General features: G+C 43.2%; 1 pseudogene; it reads right to left on the reverse strand.

Moving 5' to 3' along the window:
• Positions 1-238: 238 nt before the first annotated feature.
• Positions 239-12,004, reverse strand: LOC134644585 (uncharacterized; annotated as a pseudogene).
• Positions 12,005-12,840: the final 836 nt, after the last annotated feature.

The raw sequence follows: 12,840 nt of genomic DNA on the forward strand, positions 1-12,840 counted from the left end.
CGGGACCCTGCAGGCAGCACCATCATACCAGCTGGTGAGTCTGTAGAAGGAGCTGGAGTGGTGTTCTCCCTCTGACTCTGCAGCACGGGGTTTAAAAGATGTCGTCAGCTGCTCTGAGTGAATCAATCCCCTGACTGCGATTGGAGGAAAATCTTGCACCCGGTAACCAGGTCATGGTAAAGGGAGAGGAGCAGATTGTACATAGAGTCCAAATGGCTGCTGTTTAAAAGACGGTTCCTCAAGTTTGTTGACGACTGTCTGACACACTGACTGGACTCACCAGCTCAGCTACGAGAAAACAGAACAGTGATCTATGTTAATCATAACATAATCAGACAAATTAAGGATTTCAATGTCAAGACACGGCTTTATATCATAATATGCTATTTCCACACACAGGCAATAAGAGACCCACAGAAGAACTCAATGTTTATAAAAGCCTGAACATTTTTCATGTGCTAGAAAGTTAGAAAAATTATGTTGCATTGTAAATGGTTCAATTGGAGTTGTTATAGGGTCAGAGGCGGGGGTACACCCTGGACAGGTTGCCATCTGACACAGAGAGGACTCAAACTAAGAAACAAACTACCATTCACACTCACATTCACACCTATGTCTCATTTCAAGCACTTATCACTTATATCGTCTTGATGCATTCTCAATCATCCAGGTAAGTAAATCTCCAAAAGTTGATTCTCTTCATTTGGACGTAGCGTTTTGTGGGAGAAACGTTTCGTCACTCATCCAAGTGACTTCGTCAGTCTCAGCTGACTGCAGGTTTCCCCAATCTTATAAACAGTACATTTGCATAATGACTGAAACCAGCCCACTGATGGAACAATGGGCTTGGAGGTCAGTTCCTTAATCATAATTATGGAAATTCTCATGACCATTGATCAACAACCACTGATCAAAGCCCACTGATCAATGGCCATGAGTACCATTCACAGAGAGTTGGGGAATGGCTGCAATCACAGCATTGTAAGATGGCGAATGATGTACCCTTAGGCCCCCTCCTCGATTCAGAGATGGTCTTTCCCTTTTCACGTAAATGGCCTCCTTGACTCCGCGCTCAAACCAGCATTCCTCCCTGTCCAAGATGTGTACATCCTCATCCTTGAAAGAGTGTCCACTGGCCTGTAGGTGTAAATAGACTGCAGAGTCCTGGCCTGACGAGGTGGCTCTTCTGTGTTGTGCCATCCGCTTCGCCAGAGGTTGTTTGGTTTCCCCGATGTATAAATCCTGGCAATCCTCCTGGCACTTAACAGCGTACACTATGTTACTCTGTTTGTGTCGGGGGACCCGATCCTTGGGGTGGACCAATTTTTGGCGCAGCGTGTTTTGGGGTTTAAAAGCCACAGAGACCCGGTGTTTAGAAAAAATGCGTCTCAACTGCTCCGATACTCCTGACACATATGGGATCACTACAGGTTTTCGCTTGGGCAGCGGTTGTCCTTCTCTCCTGGATCGGCTGGAGCTTTCTTTAGGTGCCTTTCCAGCTTTGACAAAAGTCCAGCTGGGATAACCACATTTACTCAGGGCCTTCTTGATGTGCTGTTCTTCTGCCTCCCTGGCCGCTGTGTCAGTGGGGATGGTGTTTGCTCTGTGTCGTAGCGTCCTAATGACACCCAGTTTGTGCTCCAGTGGATGATGAGAGTCAAACCTTAGAGACTGACCCGTATGCGTAGGTTTACGGTACACGTCAGCTTTTAGATGTCTCCCATTACTGATGGAAATCTCACAGTCTAAGAAGGCTAACCTGCCACTTTTCATATCCTCCCTGGTGAATTTGATGTGTCGGTCCACCGAGTTAATGTGATCCGTGAATTGTGGTACGTCCTGAGATTTCATTTTTCACCCAGGTGTCATCCATATACCTGAACCAATGGCTTGGTGGCGTTCCAGGGTAGGATAGCAAAGCTCTCTTTTCCACTTCTTCCATGTACAAATTGGCCACGATGGGTGAAACTGGGGAGCCCATGGCACTCCCATGTTTCTGCCTGTAGAACTGACCCTTGTATGTGAAGTAGGTGGAATGAAGACACAGTTCCAAAAGCAAACACACTTGGTCGATGCTGAGAGTGGTCCTGTTGCTGAGGTTGGTGTCATCCTGTAATCTCTTACGGACTACCTCCAACGCTTCCGTGACTGGGATGCAAGTGAAGAGAGATGTAACGTCGTACGAGACCATGGTTTCATCTGCCTCCATGATGACATCTCTCACCTTCTCAACAAAATCCAGGGTGTTCTGGATGTGGTGTTCAGAGCTGCCCACCAGCGGGTTGAGAATTGAAGCCAGAAACTTGGAGATGTTATAGGTGACAGAGTTGATCATGCAGACAATCGGTCTTAAAGGTGCACCCTGTTTATGTATTTTCGGTAAACCATACAGACTTGGTGTAGACTCCCCTGGGTACAGCCTGTGGTATGAGTTCCGGTCAATAGCCTTGTCTTGTTCTAACTGCTTCAAACAGTCTATCGCCCTCTTCCTGTAGCCACTTCCTGGGTCTCATTTCAGGGGCTCATAAGTATTTTCATCACTGAGTAGTGACAAAATCTTCTCATGATAGTCTTTCTGGTTTAGCAATACTGTGCACCTACCCTTGTCTGCCGGAAGGATGATAATGTTGTTGCCATCACTAAGTGATGTGAGTGCCTTCCTCTCCTCCATGGTGATGTTGGATGCTGGGGGCTTTGCATTGCTGAGACAGGCCAAAACTTTCGTCCGTAGTTGCTCTGCTTCCACTTCTGCAATATTGTTGTTACGAATTGCTGTTTCTGTGGCTGTGATCAGCTCCACTAGCGGGATTTGTCTCGGTGTGACAGCAAAATTCAACCCTTTAGCAAGGATGTTTTTCTCTGTTTGGGTGAGCTGTCTGTCAGACAAATTCTTCACCCACTTGTCCACATCCTCGGTGTCACATCCTTCTCTCTTCTGGCCACTGAGGACACTCTCCATATTTTGCGGTGGTTTCCGACGTACAACAAATAAGTCAAATTTCCTTTGTTGCCTGGTCTTAGACTTCTTGTGCTGTGCTAGACGAGACTTCTCAGTAAAGTCAAACACCTTTTTAAGAGTACTCTCATCTAGAAGCATTGTCAGTCTCTGTCGGATCCGCTCCTCTTGAGATTTTAGCATGTCGATGGTAAAATTTCTTTGCCTCACCCGTTCATTGAGCAACTGATGCTGTGCCTTCTGGAGGATTTTTGTTGCCCGGAAGCCTTTAACTGAAGAGCTCATTTGCAGACTTTTAGGAGTAATCCTGTTTTGTCGGCATCTGAGGCTGAATCTCAGGTGGTTCCTGTAATCCGGGATCTTACGTGCTGTTTGCTCATTCTGACGTACAAGCTGTAGGCAGTCCTTGCCAAAGTGGGTTAAAACGTCTTGACGCAAGCTCAATGATCCAGGTATGCTACAATGCTGTGATTGCAGCCATTCCCCAACTCTCTGTGAATGGTACTCATGGCCATTGATCAGTGGGTTTTGGTCAGTGGTTGTTGATTAATGGTCATGATAATTTACATAATTAAGATTAAGGAACTGACGTCCCAGCCATTGTTCCTTCAGTGGGCTGGTTTCAATCATTATGCAAATGTACTGTTTATAAGATTGGGGAAACCTGCAGTCAGCTGAGACTGACGAAGTCACTTGGATGAGTGACAAAACGTTTCTCCCACAAAACGCTACGTCCAGATGAACAGAATCAACTTTTGGAGTATCACTTATATCATTTCTCTGGACTGTGGGATGAAGCCAGAGCTCCTGGAGAGAACCCAGACAGCCACGAGGACTCTCTTGCTCTGAGGTGACTGCTGTTCACGGTGCACTAAAGACTCTCAGTTGTCTTTGGATGCTCCTGTTTCTTTCTCCGTATGCAGTTACTGCTCCTCTCTTTTCAAAGACAAATACCAAATAACATGAGAGAAGACTGAATCACTTTAGAACAAGACAAACACTCCTGGTTACTCTGAGGAAATGTCATTACATGATGAATATATTTACCATGTTAGTAAGGGAAACTCGTTTGTGGTGTGTCTCTTCTTGTTTCTCCTTTTCATCAGATTCTTAAAAACAAAAGGCAGAAAAGCAACAATAAAAGTTAAAACCTCAAGAAGTTTTCTAACATTTTGGGACATCATTTCAGAGACAACCTTCAACATTACTTATTACTTACCACTGTGTTGATTCTTGCTGATGTCTGAGATGCAGCAGAGGATAATGTACACTTGGCACTGTCTTTATGGATCCTTAGTTTGTGTTGCACAGATTTACACTTGGCTCTACAATAGATGTTCCTCGTTCAACATCCAGTCCACAGCCCTGCCATATGTCCAACACAGATCACAGAAGCAGTGCCAAAGTCTTAAAACTATTAAAGAGTCTTCAGAAAATAAGTTCTCTGATAAAGGCTTCAACGTCTGAAGTGTTTCTTTGGTGGAGTGGGGCTCCTGCTGCTGCTCTCTTCCTCTGTAGCCTTTCTCTTCATGCTCTGTGCAAACCTCTTTAGAAACTGGCAGAGCACCGACATGATAACTCTGCCCTCTGAGCTGGAGTCCGTGATTCTCCAGCGGTTTGTCATCTCACTGTCTTTTGTGTGATAAACAGCAGAGGTGACTCTGATGACGATGAGGTTGTTGGCATCCAGGCTGTGGACACAGTTCCTCCAGGCTGCCTTCAGCACATAAATATCCACCTTCTCTGGAAGTACTGGAGTCAGGATCTGAGAATGTAAGCGGGACCCTGCAGGCAGCACCATCATACCAGCTGGTGAGTCTGTAGAAGGAGATGGAGTGGTGTTCTCCCTCTGACTCTGCAGCACGGGGTTTAAAAGATGTCGTCAGCTGCTCTGAGTGAATCAATCCCCTGACTGCGATTGGAGGACAATCTTGCACCCGGTAACCAGGTCATGGTAAAGGGAGAGGAGCAGATTGTTCATAGAGTCCAAATGGCTGCTGTTTAAAGGACGGTTCCTCAAGTTTGTTGACGACTATCTGACACACTGACTGGACTCACCAGCTCAGCTACGAGAAAACAGAACAGTGATCTATGTTAATCATAACATAATCAGACAAATTAAGGATTTCAATGTCAAGACACAGCTTTATATCATCATATGCTATTTCCACACACAGGCAATAAGAGACCCACAGCAGAACTCAATGTTTATAAAAGCCTGAACATTTTTCATGTGCTAGAAGGTGAGAAAAATTATGTTGCATTGTAAATGGTTGATAGGTTTGTAGCATAAACCTATTCGCTGGAACGTTAAGGACAATTTGCTACACAGCAAAAACAAGACACAAGTAGGCAACGTTCTTTATGTTTTACGTGCACGGGAGAGAACCGGACAAACGCCGTTCCTTCGCTTGACCCCAGTTGCTGTCGTCCGCTTCCCCGTAACACTGCTCTTTTATTATGGTTACATGAATATGCATAGGTTCATTAACATATAACATCTTATATAGGTATGCATGTGAACAAAGAATACCCTGTGTGTGTGTGTGTATGTGTGTGTGTGTGTGTGTGTGTGTGTGTGTGTGTGTGTGTGTGTGTGTGTGTGTGTGTGGTGTGTGTGAACCCATAAATGACTTCCTAAACTTGCTGGCCTGGAAGTCCAGCAGTTCATCTAAACAATAGGCACTTAGCCTAAAACAGACATAGATACGTTTATCCTACCATAAAACAATAAGACAAGGTACGACCTCTTCCCATGCTCCCAGGATGTGGGTGTGCATTCCAGAGTGCTCTGGAATGCACACAACGTGTGTCTGCAGACTACTAAGGATCAAACCTCTATTAATCTACAACTAATTATAAAACTCTAAGCATATATAAGTAGATATTTCTAAGCATAAATGACAATCAACAATACAAAACCTAACATTCCCCCCTTTTTGGCAGTTATGCTAGAAAAGTACCCAGTTATGAATACCTCACGTCTGACAGTGTCAATGCAACCATTTTTTATACTCAGCATATGTCAATCACTCTAAATTACTGTAATGCACACAGTTTGACAAATGTATTAGAAGTTATCCAATTTCTCATTGATCTCATTCAATGGTAAACTGCATCCTACAAGCAAACAAATGAATTGTTAACGGTCAAAAGAGAAATTAACATTTTCAAAAACACTCCAGCTTGGTGGTGCTCCTCTGCAAGACATGTAAATCACACGTCTCTCTGCAGAGTGGTTTAAGTTCTGCAGGGCGTCATAATGTCTCTTCCAGTTGTTTCCATCACTGTCCATAGGACCAGAGTCCAAATGTATGTAGAATAGACATTCAAACATACCGGTTGGTTTTGTCGTTTGTCAACATGGATCTCAGCTATCTTGAAAGCTGCAGGCCTTGTCAGCACTCTAGTTTTATGGCCTCTGCCAACCCCCATCACCTCACTTCAGGCCTCTGTCCTGTGGGGGATACATATCCTCCATTGTCCATCCTCTGCAGGAAAACCCTCTGTGGAAAGGGTGCTGGATCCAGTTATCTTACTGCTGTTATGATCCCAGCAGTCTTCAGTGTGTCACCGTATGCACAGTACAGTGACACAGCATTAGGTGATGTTCATAGGAAACTGCTGTCATCACCACCATCGCTTCTGGTTCCTGTGCTTTTCACAGAATCATGATGCCATCCTTGGACTCCCCCTGCTCTGTAGGTGGAGCTTGGCACGCTCCCCTCATCCTTCAGGTGCCCGTCTGTTGTCCACAATCTCCTCTGTTGGCCTCTGGAAAGCCCCCTTGGCACAGCTCTCATTCCAACGCAGCTTCGTGGTCCTTGCTGTGGCTCCAAAGTCTGATCTCATGATGGGCCCCAAACAGCTCGACCTTTGACCTCAACCACTGCCTGGACTGTCAGCCATGCCTGGAATGGGTTTGCTTCTCACTGGGCCTCTGAAGATTTCTCAGGAGATTCCTTTCAGCAATACTCTGACTGCTGCACCTGTATTTGCTTGCTAGGAGGAAAAACCTCTACTTGGAAAGCATGTAAACCATCATCAACCCACATTCTTTAGTTCAGTGAGCTCCATCTATGGACCATCAAAGCCTCATCTAAACATAAATGCACCACTTGCATAGGTTTAATACCTGTAAATGAACCGTTAATCACACAAAAATAATAAAAACATAGTTTAGAAAACATAAAAAAAGATAGTTTCATGTAACTCTGTAATTCTGGACCCCTCCTCTTGACGCATGGACACTCCCATGAGTCAACTCATCAAACCTAGATTCCTGTCTGAAAGAAAAAAGTTAGCTAGATCATGTCCCAGGCAACATCAGGGTGTCTCTTCCTCTGGAGCAGCACCACCCTGGACCTATAATTCTGCAATAAAAGATGTTAGTGTGTTTTGCATATTACGTTTGCTTAAAACCTGGCTCCGCCAGGAGCCTGCATACACACCATCATGGCCTGGAAAACAAGATCTAGAAGTAAAATCAACCTTCACGTTTATAAACAATTGTATCATAAGAGTAATAAAGCATTCAGCATCAACAGGACAAGTATCATGTGCAGGTTTTCTCAAATCAGTAAACTACAATTATTGGCATAATTTGCCTCAGACATGGATCATCCCATGTACTCAGTTAACATTAGTGTAATCGGTGACTTCCCTTAAGCAAAGTCACTCCACTTAGCTATCACTAGGAGCTCAGTAGTGGCCAGCTAATGAGCCCCATATTAAACTATTCCATAAACACTGCATCTCTCATTTGCTTTCTCATGTTACTTTTCCGTCTCTGCTGAATCCTCTACATGCACACTTAGAAAAAACAAACATTAGCAACACACATGGATAATCCTGGAGGCCAGGCACAAATTGACAGGGTCCAGTGGTGCTGTAAAAAGACCATAAAGTTAGCCATCCATAGCTGTGGAAAGAAGTAACACTAGTTTCAACACAGGGAATGTTTCGCATGTTATTCACATCGTCAAAGTAACCTTTAACATTTTCCCAACAACACAGTGTAACAGTATCACCACTCATAACCTGCAAACACAGTCTTCTCATATAAACCCAGAAATCCACATAAACCCAGAAATCCTGTCGTAGAAAAACATCAACCAGCTATCCTGGTATAAATCACGTGATCAAATCACATGAAGAACTGTAATGCTGTAGAAATGTTAGCGCTGCGCAGGTGTACACACACTTTCTCACAGTTACCTCTGTGAGCAACACAAGGTAGTGAATAACACCCCTGGTAGATGCAAAGACACAGAAAGTGGCATTTAAAAGGTTAAATCGGTATGACCAAAGCTCACGCAACCTCAAATGTTGTTGTCATCTGCTCCAATAAAGAGAAACACACATAAATTCATCCACCCTTTTGTCCTGTCTAGGTGGAGGTTAACCTTGAGTAGTGGTCAAGTCTTGTCAGCTTTTGTCAGCTTTTGTCAGCTTTTACCAGTCAATCAGTTTTTCCTCTTTCACTCATTCATTCATGCATTCATTCTTTCTTTGCTGGTAGTGGAAACTTATCGTCGCATTTAGTTTCCACTCATAGCAAAATGACGTCATTCCAAAAAGAAAAAGAAGAATTTTTTTTTTTTTTTTGATCGGATTACCTCGCTTAATCCTTTTTGGGCAGGGACCTATTTTCTAATTGTCCCAAATAAGTGACTTTCTCCTGAGCCCATTGTAATTGTGGAGAAACTCACTTGCAACAATTTTCTCGACGACGCGTTGTATAGCGCTTTTGTTCCAATCGTGCAGATCTGCTCAAACAGAGATCATCAAACAAAACTTTCAGTGCACTGTGAAAGTATCAAAATAAAAAGGCCTTGTTAAGTCATGACACATGCTCCTCATCTCAGGAGGGTAAATCATACCATTAGCATGATTTATCAAACCATCATACTAATTGGTAGGCTCAACTTCACAACAAAAGAAAAATCATCAGCTAGATAAACTTCAAACCAACCATCAGCCACACAACACACAACATAACCCCAATGTCTTATCAGCTATGAATTTAATCTGTACTTTTTACTCCTTTAGGCAACAGACCCATTTCATCCAGTTTTTCTCTTTCCCCGTCACCATAAAACATGTGACATGTTGTCATGCATTTCACAAAAGAAGTTTGTTCTTATGTATTCAGAGTTGTGTATCTGGGTGCAGGATTCACTCACACATCACAACAGGAAACTCAGTGTTTTAGAGTCTCCACTCTAACAAACTCCAACACTTCCCATTCACTCGTACTAGAATTCAATCACCTTTCATTAATCTAAAAACGATCAACTAATTTGCATATCAGCTATTAACCCACTAAGATGACAGGACAACAGAAATGCATGTTCAAAATATTATCACAAAAATAGAATTTCCCTCATACAGTAAAATATTTTGTGCTGCATCAATCAGGCAGAAAGCATCTCCCAATTTACTACATTAACAACTAAATTTATTGTCTGATCACTGGTTGTTCAAACCAGAATCTTTTCTCTTTTTTTTTTCACAAAAATTAAACTGTTGACCTGCAACCTAGAGAGTTAACTGTCAGCATTGGATAAATTCAGCATTTGATAACAAGTGTCTGCTAAATTTACACTATTTTAACACTGATGAGAGATAACAAGCTGATTTTCATTGCCTGTGTGTTTGTGTTATTAGGCAGGTTTAATCAATGTCTGTGGAGCTGCATCTCCAGCAGGGCATGTTCTTAAAGCTGCCTTTCCTACACACTTCTCTGCTATTATTTGATCCTTTTTTTTTTTTTTAACTATTGTGCTATGAGTCCACTGGTCTTTGCATCACACGAGGTGATAAACAGACTCACATGCTTAAGATGTTGTCTAATCTTCATGAGCTCTCTTGTGTTTGTGTTAGTAGGGTTAGTGCATGTTCTGCTTGTGTGTGTGATTTTGTATATGTTTCTTTTTGCAGTGTTTCAGACTCTTTCACAATTTTCCAACTTAAGCAGTCAGTTTTCTTTTCCCCAGGTTTGCTAACCCAAATTTTGATTTCCCACATTAAACAACAGCTTTCCTCTGTGTTCTCACCTATTCACTCTGTTGTCCTCTCCCACTTCAACAGTCCAATAGCCGGCAGTTCTCTTCCAGCTTTGTCCTGTGTTCCACTGTCTCTTTTTGCCATTTTCTCCAAAGGTGGCAAATGTCAAACTCCAACAGTCTCCTCAAACGTTCTTTTCACAAGCACAGTCAATTTGCAGCTTGCTGGAAACACAGTGACATTCATCCAATCAGTCAGGATGATGGGTTTGTTTTTCTTCTCCGATGCTGTTTGTCCACACTGCTGCTGTTTGCTGGGACTCTTTGCTCAGGACTTTGCTGCTGTCTCTTTATCTGCCATGTTATTGCTCTTTGGAACTGCATTTCTTGTCTTCAGGGAGGAGTGAGAGCTCGCTTGTGAGGTTGAGGGACACATGGTACTGTACATAAGTTAGCCAAAAATTGGCCTGAATGTTTCCAATGATCTTAAACTATAACTTTATTCCGACTGCTGCATGTGGAAAATCGATCCAGGTCTGCTTTTCATCTGAAAGTGACAAAACTAAGACATTTTCATTATTATCATCACTGCTTAACCGACACACAGAAATCTCTCTCTGTCTTTCGGGAACTCTCCTTTCTTAAAAGCAGAAAATGAGATTGTAGTTGTTCTTGGCTGATAAACACAAAACCTTTTTCCTATTATTTTTCATCTACAATGTAGATTCTGTCTCTTTTTTACTTTTTTTTCTTTACACTAGCTGGTGACCTGCAGAATCACCACTCTCACAATTGGAGGCAATTACTTTTACACAACGCACACACACACACTGCGACGTCAGGCACATTCACACTCACTTTTTCATCTGCATAAATAAAACATATGGCTGATGATGGTGATCCATAAGTGTGATCACAAGTTTATTTAATTATTTTTCAACCCAACAAAACAAATAAACAAAAACATGATGCTGATGCTATGAACACTCTACACACATGAGTCAAGATCCAGGAAAACTGCTGCGCATCTGAAAGACGAAGCTGAACTCACGGATATGCTACATACTTGAGTTATCATAGTTCTGTTTCTCTCTCTTTGATGAGTTCTCAGCCAGCTCCCGATCTGATAATGTGTAGCTTGCTCATCAGCTCAGAAGAGACCGCAACGCAACCTCACACAGTGGTTGTGTGCTTTGCCCCACAGTGGCAAAGACTTACACCTTTACATTCAATTCAGCTTCTCCATCATGTAGTTTTCAGCTGCTTTATATAGGGTCATGCATATTAGTTGTTTTCATAGGTGTGCTCTATATCTCAACAATGGCTCATAATAAGATGACAGTCTTTCAAACAGGTCAAGTGCCTCTATGCATTTCATTAGTTTAAATATTTACCTATTTTACTTCATCTCATATGTCATTGTACTGAATTTGAGCAACCCTAAGCTTAATGCAGATTACTTTTAACTGGTTAAATTAATGGTCTGGAGCACAGGCTGTTGTTGATCAGGGCGAGCTAAAGAATCATCTGTACATGTGCGTGTGTTGGCAGTATCAACAGGTACTTGCCATGTATTACACTAGGAGTTTCTTGCATCAGGGCGTGTATACTCTTCAGGCATGCGAGCAGGACACTCTCTTGCGTGGTGGCCCATTCCCCTGCATGCATAGCACTTATCATCTCTTTTTCCACGGTTCCCCCTTAATTGCCGTGAGGTTCTATTTCTCCTACTCCTGCCTCCATTTCGCCCTCTTCCAACCTGTCCCTGAAACAAAATTTCATCTGCTAAAAAGGCAGCGGCCTCAGCACTTTGCGACTTCTTTTTGTTATTTTTAATGAATTCCTGCACATGGTGGGTACAGTTCATACATACCCGTTCATAAAGCATGTCAGAGTTATGATTAACATTTTGTTTCTTAATGAAATCAGCAATGGATGGGTGAAAGCCATTCACCAGAGCATAGCTTAACTGCTGCTGATGTGGGCTGGCCTTCTCCACACGCTCTTCAAGGCTGCTGTGTTTTCTGAAAACTTCCAACATTTGAGATTCTCCCGCGACCAGTTTACGCTCATGACAATTATGAGAATATAAATGGCTCGCGCTGCCGGGAGTGAATTCTTGCATGAATGTGTCATCTCCCTTTGAGGCAGTCTTACTTGCTCGGGAGCCCATGATAACAACAACCGTGTCACAGACCACGCCTGCTCCGCAGCATTCACACAACAACAACAACACAAAATAGGCCTATTGTCCAGCACAGGCTGGACTCCGCGGAACTTCTCAATGCCTCACAAAGTGGCGGAGGACTCACTACAGTACCTCACAAAGTGGCCTGTACCTATCGCTCCACAAAGTAGCGAAAAACACCGTACTTAGCCCCACAAAGTGGCTAAGGGTCAACACACTCACACGGTTATAGAGTCGGGCTCTAGGAACTTACTTGGTGTTGCTTAGCGTGTAATAGCAGCCTCAGATCCCGCCGATCGTCATTCATCGAGGAGAGAAAACGGACAGCTAATCCACTGACCCGATGACAAATTCTCACGTCTCGCTGACGTCAGGGTTCTCTCCTCGGTGAATGCCGACTCCAGGGCTCTGGCTCGGAGGACCAATTAATGATAGGTTTGTAGCATAAACCTATTCGCTGGAACGTTAAGGACAATTTGCTACACAGCAAAAACAAGACACAAGTAGGCAACGTTCTTTATGTTTTACGTGCACGGGAGAGAACCGGACAAACGCCGTTCCTTCGCTTGACCCCAGTTGCTCTCGTCCGCTCCCCCGTAACACTGCTCTTTTATTATGGTTACATGAATATGCATAGGTTCATTAACATATAACATCTTATATAGGTATGCATGTGAACAAAGAATACC

This window comes from Pelmatolapia mariae, linkage group LG16_19, assembly GCF_036321145.2.
Source record: "Pelmatolapia mariae isolate MD_Pm_ZW linkage group LG16_19, Pm_UMD_F_2, whole genome shotgun sequence".
Classification (NCBI taxonomy): Eukaryota; Metazoa; Chordata; class Actinopteri; order Cichliformes; family Cichlidae; genus Pelmatolapia; species Pelmatolapia mariae.